This window comes from Meriones unguiculatus (assembly GCF_030254825.1).
Source record: "Meriones unguiculatus strain TT.TT164.6M chromosome X unlocalized genomic scaffold, Bangor_MerUng_6.1 ChrX_unordered_Scaffold_31, whole genome shotgun sequence".
NCBI classification, from domain to species: Eukaryota; Metazoa; Chordata; class Mammalia; order Rodentia; family Muridae; genus Meriones; species Meriones unguiculatus.
This window is the reverse complement of record NW_026843707.1, coordinates 10,116,131-10,139,273: the sequence shown is the minus strand read 5'-3', so window position 1 is coordinate 10,139,273 and position 23,143 is coordinate 10,116,131.

Below are 23,143 nucleotides of genomic sequence, written 5' to 3'. Positions count from 1 at the left end.
TTTAAATTTTCATAAATATATCTAGAACAACATAGGTTATTTCAAAGGCAAATTTGAACTCTGTGTGTAAATTTTGATTTTTATGTTTTTCATTTTTGACTTTTATTGATTCTATGTGAAATATGACACAAATTTAGATTAAAATATCTGAATCTTTGGGGTTATTTTATTTATTTTTGAAGCAGTATGAACGAAGTATGCATTCTAATTTTGAGAGTTGATTTTGATTAACTTCTGTTTTATGTTTGCAGGTGAAGCCAGCACTTCAGACGTTGTGCCTAGTGATGATTCTGACAGAGTCCAGATTACCTCTTTTCAACAATCTGAAAGTATAACACAAAGAAAAATACTGGCGTGTGGGCTTGGGGCAAGAAAAAGTCAGTGCAAACCAAAGAATAATGACATCACTGGAGAGATGAGATTTACCTTTAATGATGGGAATTCAAGTCCTCAAATTGACCATGAACTACCTTCAGAACATACCTACCATGACTGTAGTAGGAAAAGCCAGAATGAAGTGGAACATCAACGACCTGAGTCAACCTGTGTAATTCCTTTCTCACCAGAGGAAGATTTAACTGATGTTTTAATCGAAGGGCCATGTATTAAAGATAGAATCACCAGAAGTGAGAGTCCAGAAGTTCTGATAGTTGGAGAAACAACAGGAAGTAGGCCACTTCCACATACTCAGGATGTGAGAGCTGGTCATCATGTATTGTCTGAAACACAGTCACATCATAGGATGGATGAGTCTTCCCTTGGTTCTAATGGTCACACAGGTTTGCAATTGCGAGATGATTTGTCTATATCTGATTTGCAAAGAACATCTTCTCCAACGATAGAACACATATCGACAGAGAACACTGATCATAACAGTCAGTCTACAGCTGTAAAGCCAATTCAATTTGTCCCTGTGGAAACTGATCAAGAAGAAAACACAAACACCTCTTCCTGTCCTAATCAGACAGGTATGGAGGATTCTGAAATAATTTCTGTTGATCAAACCGCAAATACTAGTTTAGATTTTACAGTGGCTGCATCTCCTTTTGGACCATCAGGGTACATCAAGAGAGGAGTTTTTGAGATACTCGATGACAATTGCATTGCGATTCAGTTAGAGGATTTTGACTCACCATCAAGTGAAAATAATAGAAGAGTTCATTCTGGTGAGAGCGATATTTCCAGTTCTACCCGTAATTCTATCACAAATTCCTTACCATTTTCCAATTTAAGATTCAATCGGCATACTTTACCTACTCCTGTGGCTAGTGACAATACTGTAGTCAATAATATAAATTCATCAGCTAGCTCACAAAGTGAAGACACTAACGACTTACCTATACAACCTCACCCACCCTCTGAGGCCAGACAGGGAAGGCATGTTACCGATCCAGAAATTTCTGATGATAGTGATTCTTTGCCATCTTTGCCTCATTTTACCATCTTCAATCATGTTCATAATAACCACCATAATGGACTTACCAAACAACAGATTAACGCTTTAAAACTAAGAGATTTTTGTAAACATGATAAATTAAACCAGTGCAGTATTTGTATTACAAGGTATAAACAAGGCAGTAAGATTCGTATACTACCTTGCCTTCATGAATATCATCATAAATGCATTGATCGTTGGCTATCTGACAACTCAACTTGTCCCATTTGTCGCCTACATATAATAAGTCCTGCTGACACAAAAATTCGAATTTGAGTTCTGGACCTCAGAAAAATAAATTCTTTAAATATTGAATGAATAAATGTCATTTGCTGTCTTCATTTGGGGTCCATTTCCTTGAAACAGTCATGACCAAAAGCAGCATTGGGCTGAAAGAATTGAACAATCAGCTGAGAGAAACCAAGGCAAGAACCTGGAAGCAGGTGATGATGCAGACAGGACAGAAGAATGATGCTTATTTGCTTGTTCCTTTTTTTTTTTTTCCAGTTGCAATATTTTCATCCAGACACCCATTATCCAGATTTCATTGTTAGATGTTTTACTTCTGATATATATTTTCAGTTGCTTTTCTATCTGTACAAACTGTTGGATGAAACCCATAATTTGATATAGAGTCACATTCAAAGATTGTACTCTTCTATGGAGAAGAGTCTATGGTGAAGTATCTTTTCTCACATTTCCCTGTTATGGTCAGTCATTAAATGGCCGTCAATATGTGTTAAGAAAGATGCTCATGGTGTAATACGGAAAGGCTTGCACTGAAGATGACCTCTAGAGTTTATTACATATTCTGGATATTAGTCCTTTTTAAATTAAATTTTTATTAACTACAGTTTATTTATTTGTTTTTTGGAAGGTCTATTTTAATTTTTTATTAATTACACTTTATTCACTTTGTATCCTTCCTGTGGTTTCCTCCCTCCTCCTGTCCCCGTCACCCCTTCTTCCACCCTCTGCATGCATGCCACACCACAAGTCCACTGATAGGGGAGGTCTCCTTTTTTTTTTTTTTTTTTTTTTTTTTTACTATTTCTCAATTGAATACATCTAACAACTCCAGTGATACATCTCAGCTTCTTGTATAATTGGAATGGTGGAAGTTTGTTGAGGAGGGAGAAACCTTTTAATATTAATATTATACAGAGACACAGTTAAGCTGGAACTGACAAATATCCTTTAATATAGTAGATTATTCACAGACACAACAGCCAAGTGCATTGGAAGACTGAAAAGCTCTGAGACAAAATAAGCATAATAAATGCCAAACATGACACAGGAAAACAGGCCCAGAGTACCAATCTCAAGGCAACACCCTATGGTTTCAACATGTATGAAAACCTTCACATGCTAGCCTGGAAACAATGGATAGGTTTTGAATTCACACATGTCTTAGGTAAATTTCAGATTCACCCTGAATGGACTTCTTCCCACATGATCATGTTCCCACTTGAAGATTTTAACTTCAAACTGGTAAAAGTAGATTCATGATTCTTTCTGAAACATATCATGATGCATAATGTCTGTAAAGTTTAGTGAATATTCCATCCTTTGAAGGGAAATTTCCAGAAATACAGTAATAACAAAATACAATTTCTAACTCAAGAAAATATAGTAACATTCAAAAAGAGAAATTTGATTTTGAAAGTCCCATGAATGAATAATACTTTATTTTTATTTTTTTTTGAGTTTTGGCATTCATTAACTGGCTCTTTGTTTGTAAAGATTTAATTTTATTATTATTTATTATTATTAGTTATATTTTATTAACACTATCCCAGCTACATACCATTCCCTTATTCGCTAGTAATCCCACCCTCCCTCCCATAGCTTCTCCCTGATCCTTTCCCAGTCCAAGGATTGGGGAGGATCTACTCCCATTTCATCTGGCCCTGTTTTATCAGGTATCTTTAGGACTGGCTTCAAAGTCCTCCTCTGTGGCCTTGTAGGACTGTTCCTCCCTTGGGGAGTTGGGAGGTCAAAGAGCCTACCATTGATTTCCTGTCAGAGATGGTCCCTGTTTCCCTTACTATGGGAAACCAATTGGTTATTGAGCTACCATGAGCTTCCTCTGAGCAAAGGTTCTAAGTTATATCCATACATGGTCCTTGGTTGGAGAAACATTTTCAGAAAACAACCCTATGCCCAGATATATTTGCGACATCGAGGTCCCTGCACTGCTAGTCCAGACCTGTGGCACCTTCATCCCAGAGTCCTGGATCTGTTAGCCAACATACTGGCCCCATAAGGTCACTCAGACCCTGACTGCACGGCCTGTCCAATCCCTCAGTGACAGATATTATGCTAGATACCCACCAAAACCAAGCAGACCTGCCATAAAATTTCAGCACACCAGTGCTGGGCATCCCAAGTTTGGAGAGTACAGTGGAGGGCCCCCCAGGCCTTAGCAGAAAACATCAGGCCTGGCATCTTGGTCTCCAGCTGCAGCAGAATTTCCTAACCTGGCAGTGGCAGCAGCACTGAGCTGGCAGAGCACATCAAACAAACAGGGTCAAACCAGAGGGCAGAGAGCCCAGATAGCCCTTTCCCTGACCAGTGATCTGCCTGATAGAGATTTTACCCTTGAGAATCTGCAGAGCCCCAGATCCAGGGTCTTTCTAAAACAGAAGCCAGACCTCAAACAACTCCCACCCACATACCCACTTTGGGAAACACAGGGTCACTTGGGACAAAGAAGAACCTGCTCTGTGTGTCCAATTGAGGAGTTAAGGCAGTTAATGCCTGAAATTGCGCTGGGACCATAAGTAGTGCCTGCTACATATACAGTGCAGAGCCCCTCCCACATACTTAAAAGTTCAATATTATCTATCACTCTGTCCCTCGAGACATACTTCCATGCACATTTACACACACACACACACAAACACACACACACAGACACACACACACACACACACACACACATATACACATAAGGCCTGCCTGCATTTGCCCCGTTTGTGTCTGCTTACTTTTCTCTCACAGGTAGAGCTAGTCCTCAGCACATGCTGAGGACATGGGGCTGCTCTCAGCTTTCTGAAGAACTCTCCAGACACTAGAGAGAGACAGTACCAGTCTGAACTGCAGAACCCAAAAAATAAACAGGGAAGGTTTCAGACAAGCCAATAGATAGTGGTCATCGAAAGAACACTTCCAACTTAAATCAGGACATCATGACTTCACCAGCAACCCCCAAAATTGATGGATACTCCAATTCATCAGAAACACAGGAAAATGAATTTAAACCTATGTGTACCCTATTATTTGAGGCCCATGAAGAGGAAACAAACAACTGTCTTAGAACAATAACCATGCAAATGCAGTCAGTTAAAGAGGAAATGAACAAAACTTTCATAGACTTGGCCAGTCAATTGGAGGTAAAGAAAGAAGAAATAGACAAATTTCTTAAAGAAACACTGGCAAACATAGCCAAAAAAATAGAGACACAAGTAGAGATAAAATTAGTGGCATATAGAAAGGAAATTAACAAAATAATAGAGACCATCATAGAGAGTCAGGAAACAACATTCAAACAGATGAAAGAAATGGTGCAAGGAATGGAAACAGAATTAGAATCAATAAGGAAAACACAAACTGAGAAAACCATGGAGCTGGAGGAGAACTTGGAGAAAAGTTCAGGAACCACAGGGGTAAGCATCACCAACAGAATACAAGAGACGGAAGGGAGAATCTATGGAGCTAAAGATACACTCGTAGAAATTGATACTTCTCTCAAAGAAAAAGTAAAATCAGAAAAGTTCAAAACACAAAATATCCAAGAAATCAAGGACAACATGAAAAGATGAAATCTAGCAATAAGAGGAATTTATTAAAAAGAAGACTCCAGGCTCCAAGGTCCAGAAAATATTTTCAAGAAAATCATAGAAGAAAATTTTTCAACTTAAAGAAAGAGATGTCCATAAATATACAGGAGGCCTACAGATCACCAAACAGACTAGACCAGGAAAGCAGAGGTATTTTTTTCCTTCCCTCTGATCCTAGTCAATTAGGTGTCATCATGAATGGCTTGTTCTTTATAGAGTAGCTTTTATATTTGTGTGCTTTTGGTTTGGGGGCTTTCAAGACATGATTATGCTTAATAGCCTTGAGTGCCCTGGACTTACTGTGTAGACTAGGCTGTCCTCAAATTCACAGAGATCAGCCTGTTTCTGAAATCTCAGGTGCTGGAGTCACAAGGGTCCACACCATTCATGGCTGAACAATGTTCCTTATGCAACACTTATGGGCCCTCTTCCATTAACCAATGATTGACAAAATTCCCTGTAGGAATGCCTGCATACAAACCAATTTTTTGAATTATTCATTATCATTTTATTTTAAGTGTTTTATTCATCATCTTTAATGGTAGAGATTTGTTTTGCTACAATGACTGCTTCATTTAGATATTGGATTTTTATCTTTTCAGACTCTGCTTTTTCCATTTCAATTAATTATACTTTATTCATTTTGTAACAACCCTTGGCCTCCTCCCTCGTTCCCTTCCAATCCCACCGTCCCTCCCCCTTCTCCACACATGCCCCTCTCCAAGTCCACTGATAAGGGAGGTCTTCCTCTTCTTCCTTCTGATCCTAGTCTATCAGGTCTCATCAGGAGTAGTTGCAATGTCTTCTGCTGTGGCCTGGTGAGGTAGCTCCCCACTCAGAGGCAGGTGATCAAAGAACAGGCCAATCTGTTCATGTCAGAGACAGTCCCTGTTGCCATTACTATGGGACCCACGTGGAAACTGAACTGCCATTTGCAACATCTGTGCAGGGATTCTAGTTTATCTCCATCAATGGTTTTGGTCTGAAAAAAGACCACTGTGCCCAGATTTTTTGGTTCTGTTGTTCTACTTGTGGAGCTCCTTTCTCCTCCAGGTCTTATTATTTCCTACTTCTTTCATGAATTTCCCTGCACTCTGCCCAAAAGTTGGCCATAAAACTAAGAGTCTGCTTTGATATCTGGCATGATAGAGCATGTCACAGGTCCTCTGTAGCAGGCTCCCATACACTTCCCTGTTTTCACCTTCTTCTGATGTTCATCCTCTTTGCCTTGCTGTATGGGGTTTGAGCATTTACCCAGAGACCTCCTTCTTGATTAGTTTCTTTAGGTGTACAGATTTTAGTAGGTGTGATCTATATTTTATGTCTAATATCCAATTATGTGTCAGTATATACCCTGTGTGTCTTTTTGCTTCTGGGATACCTCACTCAGGATGATCTTTTCCAGATCTCACAGTTTATTACAAATTTTATGATTTCATTGTTTTGTAATGCTAAGTAATATTCCATTCTGTAGATGAACCACAATTTCTCTATCCATTCCTCCGCGGAGTGGCACCTGGGCTGTTTCCAGCTTCTGGGTATTACAAGTCAACCTGCTACAAACATGGAGGAGCTCAGGTCCTTATTGTGTACTTGAGGCTATTTTGGGTATATGCCTAGGAGTGGTGTAGCTGAATTTTGAGGAAACCCTATTCCTAGTTGTTTGGGAAACTGCCAAATTGTTTTCAAGAGTAGTTATACATGTTTACATTCCTACCAGCAGTGGAGAAGGGTTCCTCTTTCTCCACAACCTCCAGCATATTGTTCTCACTTGAGTTTTTGATCTTAGCCATTCTGATGGGTGTAAGGTGAAATCTTAGGGTCATTTTGATTTGCATTTCATTATGACTAAGTAAATTGAATATTTCTCTAACTTTTTCTCTGCCATTTGATATTCCTCCATTGAGAATTCTCTATTTAGCTCCGTACTCCATTTCTTAATTGCATTACTTGATTTCTTGTTGTTTAACTTCTTGAGTTCTTTGTGTATACAGGATATTAGTCCTCTGTCAGATATAGGGTTGGTGAACATCTTTTCCCAATCTGTAGGCAGTCGTTTTGTTCTGATGACAGGGTCCTTTGCTTTACAGAAGCTTTTCAGTTTCAGGAGGTCTCATTTATTGATTGCTGTTCTTAGAGTCAGTGCTGTTGGTGTTTAGTTCAGGAAGGTGTCTCCTGTGCCAATGAGTTCAAGGTTCTTCCCCAATTTTTTTTAAAGTGGTTTAGTGTCTCTCGTTTTATTTTGAGGTCTTTGATCCACTTGGACTTTAGTTTTGTGCAGGGTGGTAAATATGGATCTATTTGAATTTTTTTATATTGTAGACATCCAGTTAGAATAGCACCATTTGTTGAAGGTCCTGTTTTTTTTTTTTTTTTTTTTTTTTTGTTGTTGTTGTTTTGTTTTGTTTTCCATTGAATGTTTTTGACATCTTTGTCAAATATCAGGTGTGCGTAAGTGTATGGATTTATGTCAGTGTCTTCTATTTGATTCAATTAATCCACCAGTCTGTTACAATTCCTGTACCACACAGTTTTTAGTATTGTTGCTGTATATTACAGCTTGAGATTAGGGATAGTATTAACCCCTAAATATCTTTTATTGTAGAGAATTGTTTCAGTAATTTTGGTTTTCTTGTTGTTCCATATGAAGGTGAAAATTTTTCTTTAAAGCCTGTAAAGAATTGTGTTGGTTATTTGATGGGAACAGCACTGAATCTGTAGATTGCTTCTGGTAAGATGTGAATTTTTACTATATTAATCCTGCCAAGTCCTGAGCATGGGAGAACTTTCCATCTGCTGATATATTCTTCTAATTCTTCCTTCATATACTGAAATTTTTTCATACAAGTCTTTGACTAGCTTTTTAGGTTCACACCAAGGTACTTTTTGTCCTTTGTGGTTATTGTGAACTGTGTTGTTTCCCTAATTTCATTCTCAGCTCTTTTGTCTATTGTATACAGGAGGGGTGCTGATTTTATTTTATTTATTTTTTTAGTTAGATTTATAACCTGCCACGTTGCTGAAGGTGTTAGTCAGCTGTAGGAGATCCTTACTTGAATTTTTGTGGTTACTCAGGTATTCTATCATATCATCTGCAAATAGTGATAGTTTGACATCTTCCTTTCTAATTTGTATCCCCTTGATCTCCTTCAATTGCCATATTGTTCTAGCAAGGACTTCCAGAACAATGTTGAAGAGATATGGAGAGAGTGGGCAGCCTTGCCTTGTCCCTGATTTCAGTGGAAATGATTTAATTTTCTCTCCATTGAGTTTGATATTGGCTATAGGCTTGCTGTATAGTAATTGCCTTTACTGTGTTCAGGTATGTGCCTTGTATCCCTGATCTCTCCAAGACTTTAAACATAAATGGATGCTGGATTTTGTCAAATGGCTTTTCAGCATCTAAGGAGACGGTCATGTGGTTTTTTTCTTCAATTTTTTTTTTTTATGTGTTGGATCACATTGATGGATTTCCGTATATTGAACCACCCCTGCATACCTGGGATGAACCCTACTTGGTCATAGTGGATGGTATCTTTGATGTGTTCATGGGTTCGGTTGTTAAGTATTTTGTTGAATACTTTGCATCAATGTTCATGAGGGAGATTGGCCTGAAATTTTCTTTCTTTGTTGGGTCTTTGTGAGGTTTAGGTACCAAGGTGACTGTGGCTTCATAGAATGAGTTGGGTAGTTTTCCTTCTGTTTCTATTTTGTGAAATAGTTTTAAGAGTACTGGTGTTAGCACTTCTTTGAATGTCTGGGAGAATTCTGCCCTAAAACCATCTGGCCCTGGCCATTTTTTTGCATGGGCGATTTTGGATGACAGCTTCTATTTCCTTAATATTATATAAATATATATATATATATATATATATATATATATATATATATATATTCTGTTTTAGGATGAAAAAAGATATTTCAGGAAGGCAGCCCATAGCTCCTTTTCTGGCATGAACTCAATGGCATACTCTTTGAACACATCCCCCTGCATGATGCAGCTTTGCAAGGCCACAGAGGGAGACAATGCACCAGCCCTGAAAAGACCTGGTAGGGTAAGGTCAGATTGAAGGGGAGGAGAAACTCCCTTATCAGTGGACTAGAGGAAGGGCATAAAAGGAGAAGAGTGAGGGAAGGTGCATTGGGGAGAGATGAGGGAATGGACCACAGCTGGTTTACAGATTGAATAAATTGTATTAAATAATAATAATAATAATAATAATAATAATAATAATGTATTTATTGTAAAAAACATAGTTTTTGTGACGTGACAATTAGGAGTATCTTTTCTTAAAGATCCCGGTAAAACACACATAGACATATATCCAGAAGATGCTCAAGTATACAAAAAGGACATTTGCCAAACCATGTTTGTTGCAGGTTTATTCTTAAGAGCCAGGAAACAACCCAGATGCCCCTCAGTGGAGAAATGGATACAGAAATTGTGGTATATATTCACCATGGAATATTATTCCGCAGTCAAAAACAAGGAATCATGAAATTTGCAGGTAAATGGTGGGAACTGGAAAAGATCATTCTGAGGGAGGCATCCCAGTATCAGAAAGAAACATATGGCGTATACTCACTCATAAGTGGTATTAGACATAAAATATTAGATAAACATACTAAAATCTCTACACCTAAAGAAACCAATCAAGAAAGAACACTCTGGCTGAGTTGTTCAATCCACATTCAAAATGTCAAAGCGGATGGACATCAGAAAAAGGAGAAATCAGGGAACAGGTGAGTAACCTCCCACAGAGGGCCTCTGAAGAGCCTTACACTGCAGGGTATCAGAGCAGATGCTGAGATTTAGAGCCAGACTTTGGGTCTAGTGCAGGGAATTTTATGAAAAAAAGGGGGAGATGGTAAGACCTGGAGGGGAAAAGAGCTTCAAAAGGAGAGCAACAGAAGCAAAAACTCTGGGCACTGGGGTCTTTTCTGAGACTGATACTCCAACCAAAGACCATTATTAGAAGTAACCTAGAACCCTGAACAGATATAGCCCATGGAATGTCAGGGTCCAAGTTGGTTTCATAGTAATGGGGACAAGGACTGTAACTGATTGGCCTGCTCTTTGATCACCTCTCCCTGAGGGGTCTGCAGCCTTGCAAGGCCACAAGGAAGAAGAAGCAGCCACTCCAGATAGGTCCTGATAGACTAGGAATAGAAGGAAGGACAGGAGGACCTCCCCCGTTGGTGGGCTTGGTGGGACATGGGTGGAGATGGGGGAAGGAGAGTGGGATTGGGAGGGGAGGAGAGACAGAGCTATAGAGGGGATACAAGGTGAATAAATTGTAATTGATAAAATGAAAAACACCAATACAATTGTTTACAGACCTTGAAAGAACAATTGTCAATTTAATATGGAAAACAAAGACACTCAGAATTGCTAAGACAATCCTGTACAGCAACAGATCATCAGAAGATATCACCATCCCTGAGCTCAAACTGGACTACAGAGAAATAGTTATAAAAACTGCATGGTACTGGCATAGAAACACGATGGTGGATCAATGAATGTGAATAGAAAACCCAGAAATAAACCGATACACCTATGCCTTTTTCATTTTCATCAAAGAAGCCAAAACCATACAATGTACAAAAGACAGCATCTTCAACAAATGGTGCAGGTCTTACTGGATTTCTACCTATGAAAAAATGCAAATGCATCAATATTTATCACCCTGCATGAAACTCAAGTCCAAGTGGAACAAAGACCTGAATATTTTTATCTTAAAATTAGTAAAAGAATAGTGTTTGCCCAAATTAGTCAAAGTTCTTTTCTAGAAAATTATTTTTCTAATTCATTATCCCCTTCTACATATTGTTGCTATATATATATATTAGTAAATGAAGGGAATACAAACTTTACTATCATTTTAATATCATTTCATGTTAGAAAAATAAAAGTTAATGATTATGTTACAAATAAACATTCTAATCTTTTATTGATATAGCACATCTGGATTTCTACTGGAAAAGTGAAAAGAATTGTCTGGATTATTTCACTTGTTTATAACTGGTTCACATTCATATTGCTCTGTTTCTTAAATGGTTTTATCTCTATTGATGGGCAAAGCTGTTTTGAAACATTCTAGAATATCTGTGCAAATACAAATGAAAGGAATCGTAGTCAAAAGATTGGAAGAAAAAGGTTGCAGATTTTTCATCTCTCTTGTAGCTTTAAATCTGCTTATTTCAGAGTATTCTAACTGGAGGTATCAAAGACCATGAGTAACAGTCATCCTCTTCCCTTTGTGGAGAGAATGATCTCCCTCAAGGTTGAAAATCTGTCAAACCACAACTCATCCTGCACCCTGAGGCATATCTTTGAGCATGATGGGCCTGATAGTGATGTAAACATCCCCCAAATCCATTGACTAAAAGTCCATATTGGTTTCCTTAATCTATTTCCACAACAAATGTGATGCCAAGGATGCCCTGGGTCCACTACATGGGATTTTACTAGATGGACATGAACTAAAGTTACAGATGGTTTATAAAATGGATCCAGAGTACTCTCAAACTGACTGTAGCAAGGGAGGCCAAAAACATTATGAGGAAGACAATCATAAATTCCGTCGTCAAGGTGACACAAGCATTCTTGTCCCACCACTGGTATCAAACCATAGATCATACCAGATCTTCTCCAGGCCACTCACAATCCCTGGCTCAGTCTCAATATCGCTTTCAAAGGAGATCATCAACAAACAAAGCATCCAAGACCATGTTCTCAGCATCCAGGCAATAGCTGGTATCATGAGACAGGTCTCGTCCAAGTTTCGGGAATCTTCCTGTTTCACGCATGAAGAAATCTAAATCTAAATATTCAGGCAAGAATGCACCCAAGTGTCATTCAGGAGAAGGTAGGAACAGAGAGTTTCAATACTCCTCAGCACATAGCCTGAGTATTGGGAAAGATGAGGGTCAAGAGAAAAACCACTTACTGAGTTGAGAGAGATTTTGAAAAAAACAGTGGAAGTAGGAAAATTGATACATTGTATATTATTTTATTGTCAACCTTTTTCAAGTTTTAACCTAAATTTACTATTACACTTATTATGTTATTTGAATATTATGATTACATATAAAGTATTGAAATACTTAATTTTTTCCATTGTAAATTTTTGAAATAAAACATAATCATGTTTAGAATATTTATCTATTTATTAAGTTAATAGAGTATTAGCACCAAATCCTCCTATGACAATATGTACTCTGATTTGTTATCTAAAACTTGGTAATTAGACTTACTTCTTTATAGTCCTCATCCTTTCAAGTTAACAGCTATATATTTATTTGGTATGATTGATAACTAAATCCTTCAATTGTATAATGATATTATAATTGTTTTATAATATTGATTAAGCAGCATTGTAAAATTTAATGTTTTTTGTATGTATCAAGAACATTGGTACAATAGCTGAGAAATTGTACTTAGTTATTATTGTAGTGTTTACAGTACAGATTAACTGACTAGTTTACAGCTTGAAAAGTCTCTTATGCAATGCATTTGCTTAAACTAGTTCTAGTGTCTATTGCTTTCCTTTTTAACTGTATGGTTAGTACTACAAAATCCCTCGGTCATAAATTATGTTCAATTCCTCACTTTTTAAAAAAATAAAATAGAGTTATTATATAATATATTCTGATCATAGTTTCTCCTTTTACAACTTCTCTAAGATCTTCCGGACCACTTAAACCCACACACTCATATACGTCCTTTCTGTCTCTCATAAGTAAGCAGTTAACCGTATAAGAAAACAACAACATAAACATAATAAGAAACACAGGAACAGATAAAAACAAAACAATACTAATAGAAACCTCAAAGAAAGACATAAAAGAAACACAGCTATCACAGAAACATTTTTACTTACCCAGAAATTCCATAAAAACAGAAAATAATAGGCTATAATATATAAACAATAACATGTAAGGTTAAAATAATTCAAACAAGGCAATATGAGATAAAAAACCTCCAAAAATACATTGATCATTTATGTTTGCTATTTACTTCTAGGTATGGGGCCTGCCAATAAGTATGGTTGGTAAAACTAGCTAGACAGCATTGGAGAAAACTGACTTTCCCTTGGAAGGGATTAACAATCAGATATCGTTTCTGCATTAAGTGTGAGGCTTCTGTCCATATCCCCACTCTGCCTTGTGAATGCAACTGCCTCAGACCCATGCACAGTACCTTCCAGTACACTGAACACTAGTCAGTAGAGATGAAGGTTCTCAGTTGCCACCAGCTCAACTTCTCCACGTTCAGTGACATATGTAGGAGTTGTCTTCAGCAATGCAGCAAGGCAGTCTTACTATCCATTTCTGGAGAGCAATGGATATTGCCAGAGACAGCCTGAGTTACCTGAGTTCTTCTTTGGGACACTTTGGTAAGAACTCAATTAGATGTAACACATTCCTGGTGCTGAAGGTTTCATTTGGTGGCAAGATGTAGCTAGTGGAGATGTGTCTCCCCCATTATTTGGTGATTGCATTTTGATTCCTGTCACATATGAATATATTTTATAAATCGGTTCTATATGAACCCTCAATTCACCCTTGGTTTTAGCTATCTCTTCTCATACTCCCAGCCTTAACCATTCTTTGTTCGGTTTTCCATTTAATCCTCCAGGGAGAGTTTCTCCATCTGTATCTCTATAAATCTGGTATGAATCCAAGCTGATCATGGTGCATAATCTTTCTATATGCTACTGGAATTAGGGCTGAAATATTTTTAATGAGTTTTTTTTTAAATATATGTTCTTAACAGAAATTGCTCTATAGTCTTCCCTGTTGGGTCTTGGTGTGGATTAGGTATTGAGGTAATTGTGTCCTTGTGAAAAATAATTACACTTTGTATTTTTTCTTTCTATATTGCAGAATAATTAGAGGTATCTGCAATGATATTTATATGAAAGCTCTGTAATAGTCTGTGTTAAATCTAATTTTCTCTAACATTTATTGTTTGAGTGATTTAATTAGTGCCTCTATTTCACTAGGCATTATACATCTAATATAACTACTTATCCAGTTTTGATTTAAATTTAATAGGCTGTATATTAGTTTATCTGTTTCTTTCAGGGTTTCTATTTTCTTGGAGCACAGACTTTTAAAATATGTCCTTACAATTCTCTGGGGTATTTGTTGTGTGTTTTTCCTCCCATGTTTAATATGTAATTCTATTAATTTGGATATTCTCTCTATATGTTAGTGTTAATTTGGCTAAGTATCAAACTTACCTATTTTCTTTGCATTGTTTTGTTTCATTCTGTTTTGTTGATGTCATCTGTAAGTTTGATTGTTTCTTGCTTCCTACTCCTTTGTGATTTTGTTTTTCTTTTCATTGTATTGCATTAAAGTATGTTATTAAGTTGCTCAGATGAGGTCTCTCTAGTTTTTATATGTAAATAGTTGGTGCTTTGCATTTGATTCTAAATCTGACTTCCTGTGTCTTATCTATTTGGGTAAATAGTATTTTCACTTGATTTCAATTTTTTTAAAAAATGGTTTTAGTTTTTAATTTCCTTCTTAATTTCTATCTTGAATCAATTTTGTGTCAGTAGTGAGTTGCTCACTTTCAACATGTTTTTAAACTGATATTGTTCTTGTTTTCATGTAGTTTTAATCTTTGGTGGTTATGTAGGGTATAGGGTATGATTTAAATTTTTTCCTTACTGTTGAGACTTGCTTTATTTTCAAGACTTTGGTCAATTTTGGAAGAAATTCTATGAGCTATTGAAAAGAAAGTATATTCTGAGTTTGGGTTAAATCTTCTCTAAAAGTCTGCTAAACTTATGTACATGTGAAATCTTTAAGCTACAGCTTTTCTCGGTTTAGTTTTTGTCTGGATTACTTGTAAATTACTGAGAGTGAGGTCCTGAAGCCTCCCACTACCACTTTGTGGAGGTCAATATACTTTTCTATCTGTAATAGTATTTCTTTTATGAAGACAGTTACTTTTGTGCTTGGGATATGAATGCTTAAAACAGCAATAGCTTCTTGGCAGATTTTTGTTTTCAACTTTGATGACTATGTAGTGTTCCCTGTCTCTTCTGATTAGTTCTTAGTCTATTTTTTTTTTTTTGTCAGATATTAAAACTGTTACACCTGCTTGGATTTTGTCTCCATTTGCTTTGAACATGCTTTTTCTTTCTTTTATCCCGAGGTAATATTTATTTTTGACTTTCAGATCTTGTTCTTGGATATCACAGAATGATGCATCCTGCTTTTTTTTGATTCTTTATTAATTATACTTTATTCACTTTGTATCCCCCTGTGGTTGTCTCTGTCCTCCAGTCCCAATTTCTCCCTTCCTCTCCCATCTGCACAAATGCCACTCCCCAAGTCCACTGATAGGGGAGGATTTATTTTCCTTCCTTCTTATCCTAGTCAGTTAGGCCACATCAGGAGTATCTCCATTGTCTTCTTCTATTGCCTGGTAATGCTGCTTCACCCTTCTGGGGGCCAGGGGTTAATGAAAGAGCAGGCCAAACAGTTCATGTCAGAGACACTCTCTGTACCTATTACTATGGAACCCTGCACTGCCATGGGCTACATCTCTGCAGGGGTCTTATGTTATCTCTATGCATGGTCCTTGGTTTGGAGTATCAGTCTCAGGAAAGACCCCTGTGCTCAGATATTTTGGTTCTGTTGCTCTCCTTGTAGAGTTCCTGTCCTCTCCAGATCTTACTGTTTACCACTTCTTTCCTAAGATTCCCTGCTGTGTGCCCAATAGTTGGCCATAAATCTCAGCATCTGCATTGATAGACAGGACTTCTTTCATAGGATTCCTTGTACTTTGCACAAAGTTCAGGTCAAGAGATTAAATATTTATACGTTTTATTTTTATTGAGTGTGGTAAACATCTTTAAGTTGAAATTTTCTTTCTAGTGCCATATGGAGAGCTGAAATTGTTGTAGATAGATCCTGCTCAAATTTGGTTTCTCCAACTAATGTGGTTCATAGTTTGGCTGCCAAATTTTCTCTCATCATTTGGAGAATATGTGTCAGGCCCTCTTTTTTCTAGAACCTCCATTGAGAAATCAGGCTTTATTTAATGGCTCTGTCTTCATGATTTTTCTGATATGCTGGTGAGTTCATGATGTCCTGATTTATGTTGGAAGTGTTCTTTCGCCTACCTCTGGCCATTGGCTTATCTGAAACCTTCCCTGTTTTTTTTGGATTCTGCAGATCAGACTGGTTCTGTCTCTCTCTGGTGTCTGGAGAGTTCTTAAGGAAGGTGAGCACTCTCAGCGTGTGCTGAGGACTAGCTGTACCTGTGGGAGGAAAGTACGCAGGCTCAATTGGGGCAAGTGCAAGCGTGTGTGTGTGTGTGCGCGCGCGCGCGTTTGGGTCTGTGTGTGTAAGTGTGCGTGGATGAGTTTCTCGAGGGACAGAGTGATGGGTAATGTTGAACCCTTGAGTGTGCTCATCCTCATTAGCCATCAGGGAAATGCAAATCAAAACGACCCTGAGATATCACCTTACACCCATCAGAATGGCCAAGATGAAAAACTCAAGCGATAGCACATGCTGCAGAGGTTGTGGAGAAAGGGGAACCCTCCTCCACTGCTGGTGGGAATGTAAACTGGTACAACCACTCTGGAAAGCTATCTGGTGCTTTCTAAGACAAATAGGAATAGTGCTTCCTCCAGACCCAGCTATACCACTGCTAGGTATATACCCAAAGTTTGTTCAAGTACACAAAAAGGACACTTGCTCAACCATGTTTTTAGCAGCTCTATTTGTAATAGCCAGAACCTGCAAACAACCAAGATGTCCATCAACGGTGGAATGGGTACAGAAATTGTGGTATTTTTATACAATGGAATACTATTCAGCAATCCAAAAGGAGGAAATCATGAAATTTGCAGGCAAATGGTGGGATCTAGAAAAGATCATTCTGAGTGAAATATCCCAGAAGGAGAAAGACAAACATGGGATATACTCACTTATATAGACCTATGAGATATGATAAACATAATGAAATCTATACACCTAAAAAAATAATCAATTGAGCAGACATGGGGCAAGATGATCAATCCTCCTTTAGAAAGACAGATGGGATGTGCATTGAACGTATGACAGGAGTCTACTGAGCGCATCTGAAAGACTCTAACTAGCAGTGTTTTCAAAGCAAAGACTCATGACCAAACCTTTGGCAGAGTACAGGGAATCATAAGAAAGAAGGGGAGTTAGTCTGATGGGGAAAGGATAGGAGCTCCACAAGGACCAAATATATCTGGGCACAGGGTCTTTTCTGAGACTGACATTCAACCAAGGACCATGTATGGATATAACCTAGAACCTCCACTCAGATGTAGCCTGTGGTAGCTCAGTAACCAATTGGTTTCCCAAAGTGAGGGGAACAGGGACTATTTCTAACAGGAACTCAATGACTGGCTCTTTGGTCTCCCCACCCCCGAAGGGAGGAACAGTCTGTTAGGCCACAGAGGAGGGCTTTGCAGCCAGTCCTGAAGATACCTGATAAAACAGGATCAGATGAATGGAAAGGAGGTCCCCCCTATCAGTGGACTTGGAAAGGGGCACGGGGAAGATGAGGGAGGGAGGGAGGGACTGGGAGGGAATGAGGGATTGGGACAAGGCTGGGATACAGAGTTAATAAAATGTAACTGATTAAAAAAAAAAGACCATGACTACCTATGAGCTCCTAATAAATAAATAAATAGTAGATATTTCTATGTGTTTACATTAAAGGAACAATCACTAAATTATACATGTTCAAACAAACAAAAAAAAAAGATATTCTCTCAACCATTTTGTGATTAACAAAACACTACCATATTTACATCTCTGGATTGGAGTTTATTCGCATGTGATCTGCACTGAAATAATTCATAGGAGCACCCAGACACAGCTTGTTATCTCTCATCTTATCTTTCAAGTAAAGGCAATGATTTTTGTGAAGACCAAAATCATGAGGTGATGTTATTGAACTGACCATAAATGCATTTGTAGTAGAAAATGATACATATGCAACCAGCATTAGCAAATCTGTGAAATTTGATGTTTATTTATTGTAATGATAGCTGTTGAAAATGTTTTGAGATGCTATTTGGCCATATTCTGATGATACCTTTACATAAAGTGTATTATCTTCAACAATTTCATATATCTAGTAGCAATTCTATTGTTTTTTTTTTTTTTTGAGCTATTGGTCATACACCACTTTTCACAACAAATAGAAATATAAAACTTAAATCAAATAGAACTTAATTGAAAACAAATGTCTTTCCCAACAGGGCCTACAAAGATGCCATGAAATACTTGTGGGTTACCAGAATTAAGAATAAGTGTGGTGATGTATTCAACTAGCCTTGAGAGTCCAAAAATTCTGTTAGACATCCTACAACTCAAAGGATAGTGTCCCTGAGCTGCTGTTAGGCTCCCAAACTGAAGAATATTGATGTATTGATGTTATGAAATTTATCCACAGGACTTCAATTTTCTCCAGTATGAAATGGGGGTGAATATTATCTTAAAAGACTCACTATAATCTGATATTTATAGTTGTAGCCTTATGTTTGTCTGTGGAGGGTTTATTTTAACAATTTGTCTCTTTTGGTTTTATTACGAGTATATAAGGCTAGAATCAATATACTCATTTGTTTTGAGAGGCAATTTATGTCACTTCTAGAGTCTAGCAACATTAAGAGTATTTAAACTAATTTAAACCTATATAACTTGTTTAATTTTTTTTATGATCTTCAATATTCCTATGACTTAACCTCATGAATTATGAAAACCACACCATTCAATGAACTATCAACAAGTAATACTATAGAATCCAAGTGGGTACCATTGTAATAGGATCAGGGACTCTATCTGACATGAACTGATTGGACTGCTCTTTAATTAACTCCCCATGAGGGGTAAGCAGCAATACCAGTCCACAGAAGAAGACAATGCAGCCACTCCTGATGAGACCTAATTGACTAAGATCAGGAGAAAGAAAAAGAAGACCTAGCTATCAGTGGACATGGGGAGAAGCATGCATGCAGTGGGTGAAGAAGGGAGGGATTGGGGCAGGAGGAGGGAAGGAACCACAGAGGGAATACAAAGTGAATAAAGTGTAATTACTAAAGCATTAAAAAAGAGTACTGTAAATGATCATAAAAATGTAATTACCATGAACCTCAATGAATTTATTGACAGGTTTTCTATAGTAGTCTACGATGTTGTATGCTGAGAGAAATATTAAAATATAATATTTTTATTCTCATTTAAATTTCTCTAAATTTATTTAGGATAAGATGAGTCTTTCTCAAGGGAAATGATCCAAACATTTCTTCTCCTTTTGCTTATAATACTATGCTCTCAGAGACAGCCCCTGTTCCCCTTACTAGTGGCTGGCTCTTTGATCATCTCCTTCTGATGGGGGAGCCTTGGGAAGAGCCTTACCATTCCAGAGGAAAACAGTGCAGCCAGTCCTGATGAGACCTCATAGGCTAGGGTCAGATGGAAGGGGAGGAGGACTGCCCCTATCTTTGGACTGGGGGAAAGGCATAGGAAGAGATGAGGGAGGAATGCTAGAATTGGGAGGGTTCTAGAGAGGGGGCTACAGATGTGATACAAAATGAATAAATTGCAATTAAAAGAGAAATTAATTAAAAATTATGCTGTGTATTGTCAAATGTATTAATTTTGAAAATTTTAAACTATGTAAAATAGCCAAGTCTTGGTAATCAATCTATGCTCTTTATAAACAAACTGTATGCATTTTTTTAAGAAAATTCATGTTACAGTTTTGGAGTTCTTTTTAATTTCTTTTCATGTTAATTTGTCCAGCTAGATAAGTGGTCTTATGTAATATTCCTTGTTTAATTTTGTAGAAATCTAGCTAGTAAGTTATATCAAGTGACAACATGATTGTTCCACCATATGGAAAGGATTTATTGTAGCATGAAAAGAGAACAGCCAGAGGCATTTGGAAGTATGCACAGCAAAAAGAAAGGAAAGGTAGAATAAACATATCTAGCATTCTGGGCAACACCAGAGCTTTCTGTAAGAGATGGGAGAATAGCAGGAGATGGACAATGAAGAATACCTAGTGAGAATATCTAGATTATAAGTAGGATCAGTAGCTGGGGGAGGCCAGGGTAGCTATGGGTGATTTGAAGGGCATTTTTTGTGTAGGGAATGGGAGAACCTAGTGGCTAGCATGGAACTTGATATGCTCATAGGCATCATAGGAATATGTTAATTGGAGAGCAAGACATTCCTTTTGCTAGAGATAAAGCAAATTGCTCCTTTTGGTAGCCAGGGAACTATCATAACGAGTTCCTGGGTTATGCTGACATTGATCTAACTGCCAGAAATCCATGTATTGTCCATGTTGAGTTCATTTCAGCATGTTTGAACTGCCCTTTGAAGTTTGGCTATTTGACTGTCTTTGGACCTGAACTAGGTCACCACTGAATTCAGTGAACATACTGTTACAGATTTTTTTTTTTTAAATTCTCTTCCAAAGAATGGCTATTCAGTAAAATGGGTTCCAGTAAATTGTCAATTTCTGACATGGAACTTTCATTAATTTTTTGACATCCATTTTCAGGAGGATTGTTAACATAGCCATTTATTTTTATAATACTCTCTAGTATTTAGTGATAGTTATCAATTTTACATATATGTTAGCAATTTATAGTTCTCTTTTATAAAGTAAGATGCAGGAGAAATTCAACAGTGCAAACAATGTTTCATTATGATAACCAACTATCTCTTATCCTTAGCTAATTATGTCTGTCTGTGGAGGCATTTTTAATCTTGAGAAATTATTATGATTGGTTAAAACTAAGTTTAGGCACCATACTGTGACTTACCTACTGTGAAATTACCAAAAATGCTTCTGGTTTCATACAACATAAAATGCATCTTCCGAGGGGTATCTCCATGGCATAATAGTGACTGTAATAGTAACCTTGAAAAAATAAAAACAAACATGTATTCTAACCAAAGAATTTATATTTTTCTTCACAAAGTGAAATACGAATTTTTACTCTAGTGCAAAGGATTATTAAAAGTTTTCTACTTGAAAATAGTATTATATTAAGTCCCTAGATCATACAATATAAATTTAGGTTTTGTAGCATGCTCTTATATATACTATTGTAGACCCAGCATATTGATTTTGTATGATAGGTAATTTATTTCAACTCCAAATCAACAAAACATTGAGAATGATATGGAAAATCCTGCCAATATGTATTCTCTGAACATGCCCTCATCCCTGATATTATTTTGCTCAAATGTTAATGAGATGCATCACTGAAGGTCTGTCTCTTGTCTTTCTTATGCCTTACTTAGTAGTCAAAGAGAAATATTATCTATTATTATATGTCTTAGTTTATTTCTTTAGTGAAACACCATAATCAAAATTAAATTGGGGAGAAAGAGGTTCATGTAATTTTATAATAAAGTATACTTTAATTTACAGTATTATATTGTAAACTATAATCCGCCCTGAAGAGAATTTAGAGGCAGAACTCAAGGAACAAACCTGCAGGCAGGAAATGAAGAAGAGATGTTAGAGAATACTACTTACTGGTTTGCTCTCCTGACATGCTCAGCCTGTTGCCTTACACCATACTATCCTTTTCTCCCAGGTGTGGCAGCAACAACATTGAACTAGCTCTCTCACATCAATCACTGAACAGGCATTTGTACAACAAACCTGCCTACAGGCCAATAAAATGGATGCATTTTCACAGCTGTAGTTCATCCACAGATGACTCTAGATTGAGTTAGGTTGACCAAAAATAAATAAATAAATAAATAAATAAGCCAGAAAAACAGAAACAACAACAACATCCAAATCCAATAACCCAACCCAACTAAAATAAACGAAACAAACACCAAAAAAAAAAAAAAAAAAACGAAACCTACTAACAACACATTATCTGAGAAAAGAGCCCAACTCGATATTACATATAAGCAACAGCATTTTGCATTATTTTAAAATACACTGATTTGTCTAGGATTCTGAGTATTGCATGAATCAAAGAAAATTTTACTTTTTCTTTGTGTCTTTAAGGATCAGCACTAATTTGGGATTTTAAAAATCATGCCACATCAAAATAGTTCCATATGTTTACCATTTCCGTTCTGATATGCTTACCAATTATTTTAAACCACTTTCCCTTTCTTTTTTACCTTTCTACCAACGCTGAAAAGTAGACTGACTTCTGTAGTACATTATGTAAGTTAATTTTATAGGCTTTAAGTTATTTCATTATGACAGAAAGTCTGTTTAAAACACATCATCCAGAAGACATATGTAAATGATTTAAATCTAAATGGAACTTTCTTCATTTTTTTGCCTCTATATTAGTCATATATTTTGAAGAACACACGTATTATCAAAATCATGTTAGACAAGCCTAGAAATAATTCCACGGAAAATGAATATTATATAATAATTTAACTTGAAATACAAAACTAATATACACTATCATATCTGGAGTATTCATTAAATGTCCATTTGAGTACCTTGGCCATGAGATATAAGAATGTGGCCATTGACCTATCTTGCACAGTAAAATATCACAAAGATTCCCCTCATGTTCCCCTTTCTGCTATTTCTCTTGCAAATAGATGATGTGATCAATCAGTTAGGAAGAGGTTTTATAACTAAAGGTGTCTTTAGGTCTCAAGGTAGGAGAAAAGACAATCAATAAAGCTTTCCTTGGCTGGAGTTTGGCTATATAGAATCTTTGTACAGTTGCTTCTGCTCATCCCTCTGCTGAGGTGTTAGTGAGTCTCACTCTAGCCTAGGGCAGACTAGATTTCCTCTGAATGGAACACTGTGCTGCTGCTTTTAAGCATTTTTTCTCCCAGTAAA